This window comes from Papio anubis, chromosome 11, assembly GCF_008728515.1.
Source record: "Papio anubis isolate 15944 chromosome 11, Panubis1.0, whole genome shotgun sequence".
NCBI classification, from domain to species: domain Eukaryota; kingdom Metazoa; phylum Chordata; class Mammalia; order Primates; family Cercopithecidae; genus Papio; species Papio anubis.
Genome location: NC_044986.1, coordinates 15,311,352 through 15,326,884, shown reverse-complemented (window position 1 = coordinate 15,326,884; position 15,533 = coordinate 15,311,352). Strand labels below are relative to the sequence as shown.

The following is a 15,533-nucleotide window of genomic DNA, read 5'->3' as shown; positions in this document are numbered from 1 at the left end:
AGATGACTCTGAGAACCACATGGTTTAGGGCCTCTGGAGTCATGTGACTCGGCCCCTGAAAGTCAGACCTAGTCTAGGGGGATAAGAGGTTGAAGATCAAACTCTTTGCCGGCAAGATCCTAAAAAAAGGAATTTTCCTATTCAGAGCTCAGGGTGCTGTTCCCAAATTCCTTTCATGTTGGAGGATTTTACTGTTCCTTCTGAATGCGGACCATGATAGTGTTAATCTCCTATAAATAGAAAACAGCCCCAAAATGTATAATAATTGCATACACCACTCCTTTTGTCAACTTTTTGATTTAGCACGAGTTGCTGCAGAGCTGGGTTTTATTGTATTATGATACGACAGTAATCTTTGCTGAGGCTTTCACTTTATTTTGTTACATTTATCTAGCGCGCCAGATTCACACTCCCACAGTAACCATATGGGGAAAAGCCACAAAAGCTGTTAAGTACATTTAATTACTGTTTTGATGAGCTCATATTTTAATTATGTTTATTGATTCTGTGTATATTGAAATAGTTTTAGCATTTCCAGAAGAAAAAAAAAACGGAATCAATATGCAGCAATTACTGAACATTTTATGATTGTGTGTGTAATTAAAACTTTCATAAACTATTTTTGAAGCACATTTCCCCCTAATCCTATAGCAGTGATTAACTGGGTTTCTTACTGTGCTTAGGTAAGCTTTGGTTTTTCTTCTATGTAGAAGGAAAATAGGGATCAGTACAAAATATGTTTATAGTCAAATATTTCTGGCTTAAAATGTCTGCCTTCCAAAACAGCAGAAAGCACATATTGTACCTTACACGATTTGCTAAAACACCGCTAACAATGATAAAACACAATTTTAAACTTCCTAACAATTCGGTGTTGCCAACTCAAAGATTAGTCCAACTGTCAGCCATACATATGTTGTTGCTAAGTGACAGATTAAAAAGCAAAAAACCGCAACCGTCCAGTGTCTGCCTCTATCCTTTTCTCATACCATTGATATTTTCACAGTTCTTGGGGAATTTTTACTTAAAAAAATAAATAAATAAAACTACCTAAGCCCCACCTTGTTCAGAGAATTAAATTAGTGCCATTTTCATCTTCTGCATTGCATTACTCTCTGTCTGTCCAGGAGAAAACAAAGCCAAAATAGGCTGCTGTCTCTTCAGGGGGTGATGCCAGCCGGTCTGTTCTGGGAACAAGTACTTCAAGCAAAACTGATTCACCTGGGTCTGTGTTTCTAAAAGCACCATTCCCCAAACCCCTTCATCAGCATCACCAGCAGCTTTTGGAAACCCAGAAATTCTCGGGTCCCACCTGGGCCTCTGAATCTCTAGAGAGAGCCACGGGAATCTGAGTTAGAAATATGATTTCCAGGTCTCATGCACACTAACTTTTATGAGACATTGAGGGCGTTCCAAAAGGCTTCTCCCACTCCCCTCAGTTTTCTCATTCTAAAGTGGATCCTTCACAGTTTGTTCCAGAAAAAATCATGGCTTGGAGCTTGCAGGCACTACCTGCAGACAAATTGTTCCCTAACACGGTCTGGGTGGGCAGCTTCATTCCCCTGAATGGGGGCAACCTGTGTCTACCCACTCTCTCAAACAGCAAACAGCAGGGAGCTGCCCTCAGCAGGTGCACAGGATGCCTGTTCTCAAGAAACTCGCCTCAGGAAAGAATTGTTTGAGATCCAAACTTACCAAAATCCTGATTGAGAGGAATGTATTAGCTTCCTGACACTGCTGTAACAGATTACTACCAACTGGTGGTCTAAAACCACAGAAATCTATTCTCTCGCAGTTCTGGAGGTCAGAAGTCTACCGACAAGGTGTTGGCAGAGTTAATTCCGCTGGGAAGCTCTGAGAGAGAGGCTGTTCCATGCTTCTTTCTTAGCTAGTGGTGGTTACTGGTGATCCTTGGTGTTCTCTGACTTCTAGATGCATCACTAGAATCTGTGCGTCCATCGCCACGTGTTTTTCTCCCTGTGTGTCTGTGTCTCTGTGCCAAAATTTACCTCTCCTTATAAAGACACCAGTGATCAACTAAAGCCAAATGTAACCTAGTGTGACTTTGTATTAGCCAATGGGGGTTTCCCAGCAAAACAGACTAATAGGCTCTCTCTCTGTATGTAGAGTCTATTATAATATATATATAATATATATAGTCTAATATATATTAGTTTATGTTATATATAGTTTATATATCAGTCTAATATCTATTAATCTATATTATAGTCTAATATATAAGTCTATATATAAAATATATAAGACTATAATAGACTAATATATAGACGTATATATTATATATAACTATACTCATATATATATTAGTTTGTATATGTTATATATAACTATATATTATATATAGTTTAAAATATATACTAGACTACATATATAGCCTATATGTAGGCGCATATATATAAAATTATATAATAGATACAAACTAATGGACTAGCATATATATCTCTCTATATATATCTATAGCCTATTAATCTCTATATATAGATGTATATATTAGTCTATATATAATATGACTTATATAATAGACTGTAGACTAATATATATTATGTATAGACATATATGTGTGTGTGTGGGTGTGTGTGTATATGTGTGTGTGTGTGGGTGTGTGTGTATATATATGTGTGTGTGTGGGTGTGTGTGTATATATGTGTGTGTGTGGGTGTGTGTATATGTGTGTGTGTGTGTGTATATATATTTTATATATATATATATACGCACACACCCCAATAGGCTATTTATGTTGGTCTCCTGCAGGGCATTATTCAGCCTACCACAGACCCTATGGTGGGAGCTGTGGGTTCCCCATCGTAACCTCAGACCCATCATTTTAGTACATGTCAACTGTGTCCCCTACATATATAGCCTATTGGTCTCTCTCTCTATATATATGTATAAATCTATACATACACAGCCTGTCTGTCTTTATATATATATAGCACACACACACACATACACACACACAAAATGAGGAATAGGCTTACATGATTATGGAGACTGAGAGGTTCCAAGATCTGCAGTCAGCAAGTTGGAGACTGAGGAGAGCTGGTGGTGGAGAGCCAGTCTGAATCCAAAGGCCTGAGAAACAGGTGTGCCAATGGTAAAAGTAAGTCATGCTATACGGGCAGGAGAAGCCCAAGCAGCCAGGCAAAGAAACATAATTCAAACCTCCCACTGCCTTTTTGTTCCATTTAGGCCCTCAATGAGTTTCCTGACACCCACCTAAATTGAGGAGGGCCATCTGCTTTACTTAGTCCATCTATTTAAATGCTAATCTTTTCCAGAAACACTCTCACAGACACACCTAGAAATAATGTTTAACTAGCTATCTGGGCATCCTGCGGCCCAGTCAAGTTAACACATAACGTTAATAATCACAAACTTCATCTTGATTACATCTGCAAAGATCTTACTGCCAAATAACATCCCATTCACAGGTGCTGGGGGCTAGGACTTGACCATATTTTGAGGGGGACTACAATGTAACCCACAGCAATGAGAAATGTTTATGGAGGGCTATTTGAAGAAATGTCTTCTGCCCATTGTCCTCAAGTCTCAAATAGTTCATATTTTGTCTTTAGGTTCAGCAAGACCATCAAAAGCTGCATCCCCAGGCCTTCTTGCTTTGGATCCTCCCAGAAAGGCTTTCCTGAGAAAGGGATTTCGATCAGTTTCGATTGATTCTTGCTGAGGGGTGCTGAAGTGGAGGAGTGTTACTCCGAGTGTGGCCCACAGATGGATGTCATTCCTCAAACTGCATGTTCACCAGTCCCAAAGATGAGGATCCTTCACCAAAGTGGGTTGAGAAGTGCTACTGCAAAGGACACCAGCAACATTACTCTGGTCCCTTGTGAAGCTCCTTGAAAGACATTTATTTTGCTGTTAAGTACTAGTTAAGTCCTTCCCAGTTAAGAAAACTATGTTTATTGCTCTTCAACAACTGACCATGTCTCCCTTTTCTATCTGACTCTAAGAATCTTAATTATATAATAATGTAGCCCAAGCCAGTAATTAATTTAAGAGACTGAGTCTGGGCAGGGGGGATGTTGGAGGCCTGGAGACTCTATGACACTAGGAAGCATATAACCTATCTCAAGACGTTTATACCTACATTTAAAAAATATGTATTCATTCACGCCTGTAATCCCAGCACTTTGGGAGACGAAGGCGGGCAGATCACGAGGTCAGGAGATAGAGACCATCCTGGCTAACATGGTGAAACCCCGTCTCTACTAAAAATACAAAAATATTGGCTGGCATGATGGTGGGTAGTCCCAGCTACTTGGGAGGCTGAGGCAGGAGAATGGCGTGAACCTGGAAGGCAGAGCTTGCAGTGAACTGAGATCTCACCACTGCACTCCAGCCTGGGCAACAGAACGAGACTCTGTCTCGAAAAAAAAAAAAAAGTACTCATTATGGAAATTTTCAAACATATATAAAAACAGAGAGGCGGAATGAACCTTCATAAACTTGTCATTTGGATTCAGAAATTGTCAACATTTTGTTAATCTTATTTACCTACCCCACTTTGTTTTTAATTTTATATATTTTAAAACATATTTTATTTTATATATTTAAAAATACATCTCAGATGTTTTGTGGTTTTACTGGCACATATATCATTATCATACTTATGAGAATTAACGATAATTCTTAATATCCTCTAATATTTGATCCACATTCAAATCTTCCAAATTCAAAACCAATGTTAGTTTTGCAGTTGGACTAAACAAGGCCTACACATTGCATTTATTAGTTACACCTACCTCTTCATTTGCTTTTGTCCTATAACAGTCTCTCCTCTCACTGGATTGTAAAACAGGATAAAAAACTTTTAAAAAACACGATGTGGGCCAAACAAAATGCCACTTCAGCTCAGTTTGCTTATGTGCTGCCATTTTGAAATCTCTTGTGGGGCCCAGATATTTGCATTCAATTTTCCTCCCTGAGTTTGACTTCCTCCTTTAATTTCCATTTTCCCTGGATCTGATTTTTTAATTTGATTTTGAGGTTACCAGTTCATTCTGTGTGTTTTTGCCATAAGCTCTCAAATCCTTGACAGGATGATTTGGGTTATAAGTAAGTTGAATTACAGTTATGCACTGCATAATTAGGTTTTGGTTGTTAGGGACTGATACACAACGGTGTATCAGTAAGATTATAATGAAGTTGAAAAATTCAACATCATAGCCATTAAAATGTCATAGCACAATCATTTAGAAATAAACAAATTTAGTGTAACCTAAGTTCACATGTTTATAAAGGCTATGGTAGTGTAGGGTCATGTCCTAGGCCTTCGCATTCACTCACCACTCACTCCCTGACTCACCTAAAGCAACTTACCGGTCCTGCAAGTGTCATTCATGGTAAGTACCCTATACAGGTGTACTGTTTCTTATCTTGTATAGGTATTTGTACTATACCTGTTCTATGTTTATATTTATTTAAATAACAAAGATACACCCTGTCACGCTTGTGTTCCAATTGCCTATAGTATTTAGTGCAGTACCATGCTATACAGGCTTGTAGCCTAGGAGCAATAAGCCAGATCATATAACCTAGGTGAGTGGTAGGCTAATCCATCTGGGTTTGTGTAAGGGCACTCTTTAATGTTTGCACAACAACAAAATCTCCTAATGATGCATTCATTAAAACGTATACTCATAATTAAGGAATACATGACTATACATAATAAATACGTGTTTGACAATAGCCAAGATATAAAATTGACCTAAATATTCATCAACAGATGAATAGATAAAGAAAATGTGGTAGATATATACAATGGAATTCTATTTAGTCATAAAAAAGAAGAAAATTCTGTCATTTGAGGCAACATAAATAAACCTGGAGAACATTATGTTAAGTGAAATACGCCAGGCACAGAAAGACCAGTATTGCATGTTCCCACTCATATGTGGAAGCCAAAAAAGGTTGAACTCATAGAAGTAGAGAGTAGAATAGTGGTTTCTAGAGACAGGGAAGGGTTGAGGGAGGAGGGATAGCCGAGGGTCGGTTAGCAAATACCAAGTACAGCTAGGCAGGAGGAATAAGTTCTAGCATTCTATAGCAGGATACGGTGATTACAGTTAACAACAATTTATGTATATTTTCAAATAGCTAGTAGAGCATATCTTGAATGTTCCCAGCATAAAGAAATAATAAATGTTTGAGGTGATGGATTTGCTAATTACCCTGATTTGATCACTAATGCTGTATACATATATATCAAAATATCACACTGTACCCCATAAACATATACAATTACTATGTCAATCACAGATAATAATAAAAGCATAAATATAATAAATCTTTGAGATAACAAAGTTCCCAGGAAGCTGAGTCCCATTATTTAAAAGTCATCCCTGGCTGGGCACAGTGGCTCACACCTGTGATCCCAGCACTTTAGGAGGCTGAGGCAGGAGTATCACCTGAGGTCAGAAGTTAAAGACCAGCCTGGCCAACATGGTGAAACCCCATCTCTACTAAACATACAAAAATTAGCTGGGTGTGGTGGTGTGCCTGTAGTCCCAGCTACTTGGGAAGCTGAGGTGGGAGGATCTCGCTTGAGCCTGGGAGGGAGAGGTTGCAGTAAGCTGAGATCGCACCATTGTACTCTAGCCTGGGCGATAAAGCAATACTCCATCTCAGAAAAAACAAACAAACAAAAAAACTCCCCTCAAGTGTTTAGCCTGCTGGTTCATCAAGTGCCAATCAGCTCTGATAGCTGACTTGCTTAAATCAGCTCACAGCATGAGGTAAAGCCCTTGGTCACTGTAAATCTCTCCAATTGAAAGGGAGGGCAGAGCCAAGGAAATGCCTCTTTTACCTTTTTGTTTTGTGATCAGTAAGAAGCAGCCCATCAGAGATAGTAAGCAGATTCTAGAGTTTGTCATTTATGCATGAATTCAGCGGTGTGTTTGACAGAAAATTCCAGTGAATCCAGCAGAGTTGGGGTAGGGAGTCGAGATCTCACTGGGTTTTCACAGTATTTATTGAAGATCTTCATAAAGTATTAAATTTAAAAAATACAAGAAAAAACAAAACAAGACTTTTCAGTAAGACTTCTCTGTCATTTCTTATTTTGAGGACTGGGAAATTTCCAAAGCAACTTAGAACATATTTGCTAAAAGATCTACAATGGTGGGGGAGGAAATTTTCCCTATGAAAAGAGTTATCGCACCCTTTCTCTTGGGATTCATATGTAACACATAGATGTATGACAATAGCTTCGGATTCATTCGAAAGGGAAGAACAATTAACACATGTGTTAGTTTGCTCTGGCTGTGTGCTCAGCATTATTCTAGGTTTTGTGGGAAATCAAAAATGTGCGAGGCAGTTTTTGCCATCCAATAATTAACAATCCAGATGGAAGTTGGAAACTCACACATGGAGAGCCTCGTATTGGCTGACGGAATGAGTGGTTCCATAAGCAGCAGCATCTCAGGGGCTCTGTGGATGCACACCATGTGATTTCGCTGCCTCTTGTCCCCACCCAAGTCCATCCCTGATAAGTGAAACAGTGGGCTCACCATACTGTAGGTCCCTCCTCTCCTCACAAGCCTTCAGGACGTCCCTCCTGTGCAGTCGCTTCTCTCAGAATGAAATGCAAACTCTTCCCCTTGACACTGAAAGTCCTCCTCAGTTTCATCCTTCTCTGTCTTTCCAGCGGGATCTCCTCCTTCCTCCCTCTGTCCCTCACACACACAGGCATGCACAGGTGCGCAAGCACACCCACCACCACATTAGAAATTCCCTGAAACACCACCTCCAAGAATTCTCATATTTTTCCTTTTTGAATGGAGGATCGGTGTGGTATAGGAAACAAAATAAGCCTGGGTCCCCAAAAGTTCTGCATTTGAATTTTCACCATCTGTGGACTGTGTGACCTTGGGTAATTCATGTAGCCTCTATCAGCCTCAGTTTACTTATCTACAGAATGAAGATAAAAATCATGCCCACTCTCAGAGTTGATGAGATAGGACATTTGTAATGTAATTACTGTGTGGCTTCTTGTGGCCCTCAACTCAGTAGCTGATTTTCTAATCCTGGCCTGATTTGATTGACTCCCTATCCCTTCTGCCCCAAGGTTTAGGAGCACAGCTCGAGGAAATAAAAGAGAGACCCAGTCCTGAGCAGACCAGAGATGAGCACAGCTGGAGCTCAGGGAGCAAATGGAGACTGGAAGCCGAGACACTGGGGTCAGCACTAACAGAGCAAGATGGGGGAACTTCGTGCTGCAGCTTCCCGGCTTCCTGGTTCCTTCCCTGCCCTCGTCCTCCTTCCTTCACCCACCAATTCCAGGCCCTTTGATGGCTACCCAGAACAACCTCGCCTAGTAAACTACACTCTCTCAGGCCTTGACTGAGGCTGTGTTGACAGCCACTAAAGTTGCCACTTAACTCCAGCTCCTTAAAAGTCCGATTTCATAACAGGATGATGTGATCCCGGCAGCCTTTGCGAGGTGCAGCTGCCTGTGTGTAATCAGGCGCAGACCAGGGCAGTGTGCGTGGCAAGCATTCTGTTCCAAAGTTTCCTACAGTTCCTTGAATTCTATCAGTCTGAAAAGCGAAAGGAAACAGCATTGAAGGTCTTTAGGGTCAAGAAAACGGTGGGAGATGACAGGAGCTCCATCAAGAAATCAAATACCCGCTGAATTTATAATCCATATTTAATATGGATTAGAGTATTTCATCTCCGTGCTCAGAGGTGAAATATTCTAATAGCACAGGGACTAAATACTGCCCCTTCCAAAAAGAAAATCCACTCTGGTTCCTATGTATCTATGCATCACCGTGTATCCTAAACACAGCCAACACAGTATAAAGGCTAAACACGTGGACAACTTTCCTCTGTGATCTGGCTTCACGAACCTCCTTTCTGGTAATGGCTAACACGCTTATGCTGAGACATAGAGGGCCTCCTTTAGAAATGATCAAAGCTGTGAGAAAGAGAATTCAGGTGAGCACAGGCACATGACTCTGGTGGGACGATGTGCTTGAATCTGGCCCTGTGACAATAGAATTAGTTTTCGAAACAGAAGAGAACTACAGATCTTTGTGTAGTTCAGTCTTCTTGCTCCTTTCTGAGGACGTTTTCATTCCACAGGGAATCTGGTCACCATGCTGGAAGTTGTCAGAGTGGGCTGATATCTCCCCAGCACACAAATGGCCAACAGCCTTCATAGTAATCCATTCTGCTCATGAGGAAGGAACCCAGGCTCCAGGGACTCTGTTCCTCTCACAAGTGATATTTTCCTATAATAAACACAGCAGCTGCCATTTATTAAGCACATAGTATGTGCCAAGCCCAATACTAAAAACCTTATGTCATGGTCATTAGGTTGAATGGCAGGACTGTTATATTATATATTATATTATAAGCAAAAACTGTCAGTATAAACTTTTTGTTTTTTTTTTTTTTGAGATGGAGTCTTGCTCTGTCGCCCAGGCTGGAGTGCAGTGATGCAGTCTCAGCTCACTGCAACCTCCATCTCCCGGGTTCAAGCAATTCTCCTGCCTCAGCCTCCCGAGTAGCTGGGACTACAGGCACACGCCACCATGCCCAGCTGATTTTTGTATTTTATTTAGTAGAGACGGGGTTTCACCATGTTGGCCAGGATGGTCTTAATCTCTTGACCTCGTGATCTGCCTGCCTTGGCCTCCCAAAGTGCTGGGATTACAGACATGAGCCACTGCACCCGGCCATCAGTGTTTTACAGATGAGAAAGCCAAGTTCATGGAGGTTAAGTAAAGAACACACAGAAAGAGAGGGAGTTGGGGATTCAAATCACACCGTCAGTTCCTTTGAACGGTTTAGTCTGAGAACAAGCATTCTCTTGCAGCCCATACCAGGCTTGGCTTCACCAACTGGAAACTTCCAGAAGAGGTCATATATCCACTAATAGGATGTATGAAGACTTCCAGCCCACCAGGCCATGGGAAAACTTGGTCGCCCAGTAAGTTCCATGAGTTCTATGTGTTCTCAAGAGCAGATCCGCCCATGTCCCCCTGCCTGGCCCCCTGGCCCAGTACCTCGCCACTTCTGCTACTGCACACTGGGCATGGCTGCCTGATACGGCTTGGCTGTGTCCCCACCCAAATCTCATCTTGAATTGTAGCTCCCATAATTCCCACGTATTGTAGGAGAGACCCAGTGGGAGACAATTGAATCATAGGTGCGGTTTCCCCATACTATTCTCAAGGTAGTGAATAAGTCTCATGAGAACTGATGGTTTGATAATGGGTTTCCCCTTTTGCTTGATTCTTGCTTTCTCTCTTGCCTGCCACCATGTAAGACATCCCTTGCTTTTCTACCATGATTGTGAAGCCTCCCCAGACATATGAAACTGTGAGTCAATTAAACCTCTTTCCTTTGTAAATTACCCAGCCTTGGCAGCGTGAAAACAGACTAATACACTGCCTCTGCCAGTGACTTCTCCTAACACCAGCACTGTGGCCTGGGGAGGGTTGCCTGCCCTCCTCTTCACTCTTCTGCCCCAAGTGTGAACCAGGCTATACTGATTTGCTAGGACTGCTAGACCGAAGATTAGGTGGTTTAAACAACTCAAGTGTGTCTTCTCACAATTCTGGGGGCCAGGAGTCTGGCCTCAAGGTGTCAGCAGGGTTGGTTTCCCTTGAGGCCTCTTTCCTTGACTTGTAGGTGGCTGCCTTCTTGCTTAGTCCTCTGGTCTTCATTCTGCATGTCTGTGTCCTAATCTCCACTTTTTACAAGGACGTCAGGCATGTTAGGTTGGGGCGTACCCTAATGACCTCATTTTAACTGAATTACTTCCTTAAAGCACCTATTTTCAAATAAAGGCACATTCTGGGTGCTGGAGGTTAGGACTTCAATATATGAATTGGTGCGGGACACAAGGCAGCACATAACACAAGCCCTTCTTTTAATTTTCACAGCAGAACTGCTACCATTGCACACTTTTTAAGAGGGCTTTACTAATCGTTTGGAGAATATGGAAGAAAGCACCGCTACAACTACTTCTGCACAGAGGTGCTCTCAAAAGTTGCAAGTCTAGACCAAATCCCCTGGCCACTTGAAAGGACATTAGCTTGCTTAACACCCACCGTGGTCGAGTGTGGTGGCTCATGCCTGTAATCCCAGCACTTTGGGAGGTCGAGATGGGCAGATTACCTGAGGCTGGGAGTTCACGACCATCCTTGCCAACATGGTGAAACCCTGTTTCTACTAAAAATACAAAAATTAGCCAGACTTGGTGGTGGGCACCTCTAATCCCAGCTACTTGGGGGCTGAAGCAGGAGAATTGCTTGAACCCGGGAGACTGAGGTTGCAGTGAGCCGAGACTGTGCCATTGCACTCCAGCCTGGGCAACAGAGCAAGACTCCATCTCAAAAAACAAACAGACGAAAAACACCCAACCTGTCTATACTTGGCAGTGACCAACCACTCTCTTATGCCATTGAAATCAAAATTACTTCTGCACCTCAGAGTCCAGTCCCAACCAGGGAGGTCCAGAGAAAGAAAGAAGTTTTTCTGACTCTTAGCTCTTGGTCTCACCTCTCCAGTCTTCCTTCCTCTTCCCGGAGTAGCTCCTTCCAGGGTGATTGAGTTTGTCAATATTCATTCCCTGATGGAAAAACACACACGCTACCCACAAAAGAGTGATCTTCTCTGCAGCTCATAGCTGGACAGTTAAATCAGACATTATCATTCAATATCAGTACATTTCCCAGGGTCTAGATCCCTGACTCTTAAAAATACTTAGTATCTGGCCAGGCATGGTGATTCATGCTTGTAATCCCAGCACGTCGGGAAGCCAAGGAAAGAGGATCGCTTGAGCTCAGGAGTCCGAGGCCAGCCTGGGCAACATCTTACTAGATGCCATCGCTTGAGCCCAGGAGATGGAGGCTGTGGTGAGCCAGGATTACGCCACTGCACTCCAGCCCAGGTGACAGAGTGAGGCCCTGTCTCGAAAACAAACAAAAACAAAAACAAACCCCACCTTCTCATCTTGGGGGCCTTCTCTCTCCACCAGCCTGATGGGTGGCTTAGTTTTCTGCGGCTGCTAAAAGTAATTCCAAATGTGTTTAACTCTATGGCAGAGACTGCCAGCTGCCCCAAAGGTTTCTGTGTCTCCTTCTTTAGTGCAGAGACAGGCCCCTACCTCCCCTGTATCTAGGTAAGACAACATGATTGAGTCTCACCAGTGGCTCACCAGTGGAATGTGAGTGAAAGTAAAAAACTTTGGGACAGAGGAGAAGCAGGTGGGTCTTCTCCACCATCTTTCCTCTTCCACTGGCCAGGAATAAAGTTTATCAAGGCCCTAGGAAAGGGCAGAGATACAAGAGGGAAGGAGCCTGGGTCCCTGAGCCATTATGTAGAATGTCAACTGCCAAACCGACAGTTTGTTAACTGACAGGATTGTTATTGAGTTGAGAAACTGACTTATGTTGACTGAAATTCAGGGTTGCTTTACTTATTTACTTTGATGAACACAAAAACCAACAGGACAACCCAGCTGGAACCTCCCTGGGTCAGGTTGAGTTTCTCTCCTTGTGCCTCCTCCATCGCAATGAGCAGCCACACAGGCTTCACATAGTCTTGTGCGCTTCCAGCCATAACAGTTGTGAGCTTGTCCAGGATATACACGCCTCTCCAATGACAAACAATAAGTTCAAGGTACACCCAACGTGAAAAGAAATATCTCAGAGAGTTTACTATACCAGTCATAATCAACATTTAATGTCTACCCCTGAGGAAAATTCACCTGCTTGTAGATTTAGATAAATATTCTATTTTGTTTTGCTTTTCATTCTTGCCCATCGATGTTTTTAAGAATCTTACTATGGACTGAAGGTCTGTGCCCCTCTAAAATGTGCATGTTGAATCCCTAACATGAGACGTGGTGGTGTTTGGAGACGGGGCCTTTGGGAAGTGATTAGGTTTACATGAGGTTGTGACAGTGAGGCCCCCATGGCAAGGTTAGTGCTCTTAGAAGAAGAGGAAGAGGCCAGAACGCTCTCTCTCTCTCTCTCTCTCTCTCTCTCTCTCTCTGTCTTTGTCTCTCTCTCTCTCTCTCTCTCTCTCTTTTGCTCTGTCTCTCTCTCTGCCATGTGGGGGCACAGCAAGAAGGCAGCCACCTGAGAATAAGGAAGAGGACCCTCACCAGGAACTGAATCTGCCCTCACCTTGGTCGTGGGCCTCTCAGCCTCCAGAACCGTTAGAAATAAATGTCTGTGGTTTAAGCCATCCAGTCTGTGGTATGTTGTTATATCATGTTATATTTTGTTATAGCAGCCCAAGCTGACTAAGGCAAATCTTGAGATTAAATCTTGGCAGAACTCTGCTTCTTTCTATTTTGGGGGGAGATCTTCTCATCTTGGGGGCCTTCTCTCTCCACCAGCCTGATGAGTGGCTTAATTTTCTGTGACTGCTAAAAGTAATTCTACAAACTTAGTGTTTTAAACAATACAAACTCATCATGTTACTGTTCTGGAGCTCAGGGTCTGACAGGAATCTCACTAATCTCAAACCAAGGTGTCAGCAAGACTGTGTTCCTTCTGGAGGGTCTACAGGAGAATCCATTTCCTTGCCTTTTCCAGCTTCTAGAGGACATCTGCATTCCTTGGCTCATGGCTCTTCCTCTACCTTCAAGGCCAGCAGCATTGGGCCAGGTGTCTCTCAGGCTGCTGTCTCTCTGATTCTCTGCAGCCAGGAAAGATTCTCTGCTTACCAAGACCCTTGCGATGGCATTGGCCCCAAATGGATAATCCACGATCATCTCCTATCCCAAGGTCCTTAACCTTAATCACATTTGCAAAGTCCCTTTTGTCATATAAGGTAACATATTCACAGACTAGGAGGATTAGGATGTGGCTGTCTTTCGGATGTGTCTATTATTTTGCCCATCACTGTGAGTTCTGCTCCCTCTCATGTCTTCCCAAGCCAGTTTGTAAAACACCAAAAGAAAACCTCCTGCATCTGTCTGAAAAGCTGTCGCTTTGTTCTTGAATCACTATTTGTGCCTCAATGTTCCACAGAACCACTAGTCTTATTTCAATGTTTGGGCAAATGGAAACAGAATCTGTGTTCATCTAATTCCCTGCACAGTCCCTGGCATGGGCATAGAATCAGGCTGGGGCTGCATGAAGAGCAGCCTGGTGAAATCAAATCAAATCCTGGTAAGCGGGCTTTGGGTTGATTTTCAGGATCGAAACTGGGTTTTCTCCTTTGTATAAGATGGGGAGGCAAAAAGGATTTTCTGGGTGCCTCCAAAGCCTCGTTCGGTTTTCCCCTTCTCCAGAGTCTGCAACGTGCGAGTTTGCACTCCGTTGTCATCTCAGTACTCTGTTCTGTTCACTCTCTCTCCCACTAGTTGACAGCTGCCATGGAAATGCATTCTCAGGGTCCTGCCTCTATCTTTCTTTTCTCATCTGTCATTTCTCAATTCTTTCTTAAACTCGCCAACTGCTGTAGATTTCATGACCATCCTCTGGATTCATTCCTTGCATTTTTGTTTTCAGAATGCCTCCTGGGACTTAGACATTCACTCAATTCAGGTGCCTGGATCATTTGCGACATGATCCTTCTATAATTGTAATATGCCTGGGCTTGCGCTTGCTGTATGATTAATCAAGTTATGACCTTGGCAACACAGGCCTGTTCCAAACTTTTATAAGATGCCTGGGAGTTCCAACGCTATTTGGGGGAAGATATAAATAGGAATTGTTCATTTAAAAGTCCTCCCAGGTGTTGAAAAGCAATCACCCAGTAACACCAAGGTACAGTATTAATATTTTTTCCAGAGAGACTCTATTTCTACTTGCAGATTTGCAGATCTCATATTTTGCAAAGCTGGATGGAAGTCTTCATGCTCACATCAATCAACGCTTATCTTTCAAACAGCCTTCTGGTCCTGGATCAGTGGAAAATTAATTTCATAATAGAACCATGGCTTTCTTCTTGGCAATTTGAGATGTTTGTTCATTGCCAAGATCATGGGACTGTAAAAGATAGTCCTTCATGTAACAGATCCTACTTCATAAACATGAGATCAGGGTAATCCTTTAGAATTTGGGGAGACATTTCCAAAGTGCTGGGGCTAAGGGCCACCATGGTATCTCTTTCTTTGGGTGACTGCTTCAAAAAAGGCACAGCAATTTGGCAATGACTCACTCAGCCTCAGTGTCCGTATTTGACCCTTCCCCATCATCACCAGCTTCCCTTGTGAGATTCTTTCCTTCAATATTTACTGAGAGCCTACCATGTGCTCAAGACAATCAATGTCATAGGCGTTTAGTCATCATGTCCTTGGGCTTTTACCCTAAAATGTCTTGATTTCTCTACTCCAATTTCCTGCCTGGACTCCTTGACTTGCAGCTTCAATTGCTCTGGTAAATTAAACCTCCTGGCTGCTACCTGCCACGAGAGAGATCTCTCTCAACCACATATGTGAGATTGAGCACGGTGGTTCATACCTGTAATCCCAGCACTTTGGGAGGCTGAGGTGGGAAGATCACTTGAGGCCAGGAGTTTAAGACCAA

The 15,533-nt window shown here is 42.6% G+C and overlaps 1 long non-coding RNA gene across 5 annotated transcripts in view; it reads right to left on the bottom strand.

Annotated features, from left to right (window-relative positions):
* Positions 1-11,843, bottom strand: part of LOC103887762 — a 69,101-nt gene extending 57,258 nt beyond the window's left edge. For 2 of the 5 annotated variants that reach the window (XR_002524464.2, XR_004176885.1), the window contains exons 1-3: positions 11,548-11,843; positions 6,842-8,573; positions 2,997-3,871 (exon numbers count right to left, since the gene is read on the bottom strand). This is a non-coding gene — a long non-coding RNA (uncharacterized LOC103887762). The remainder of the gene's footprint in view (positions 1-2,996; positions 3,872-6,841; positions 8,574-11,547) is intronic. The other 3 variants (XR_004176886.1, XR_004176884.1, XR_004176883.1) reach the window with 3 other exon arrangements.
* Between the last annotated feature and the right edge of the window lie 3,690 nt (positions 11,844-15,533).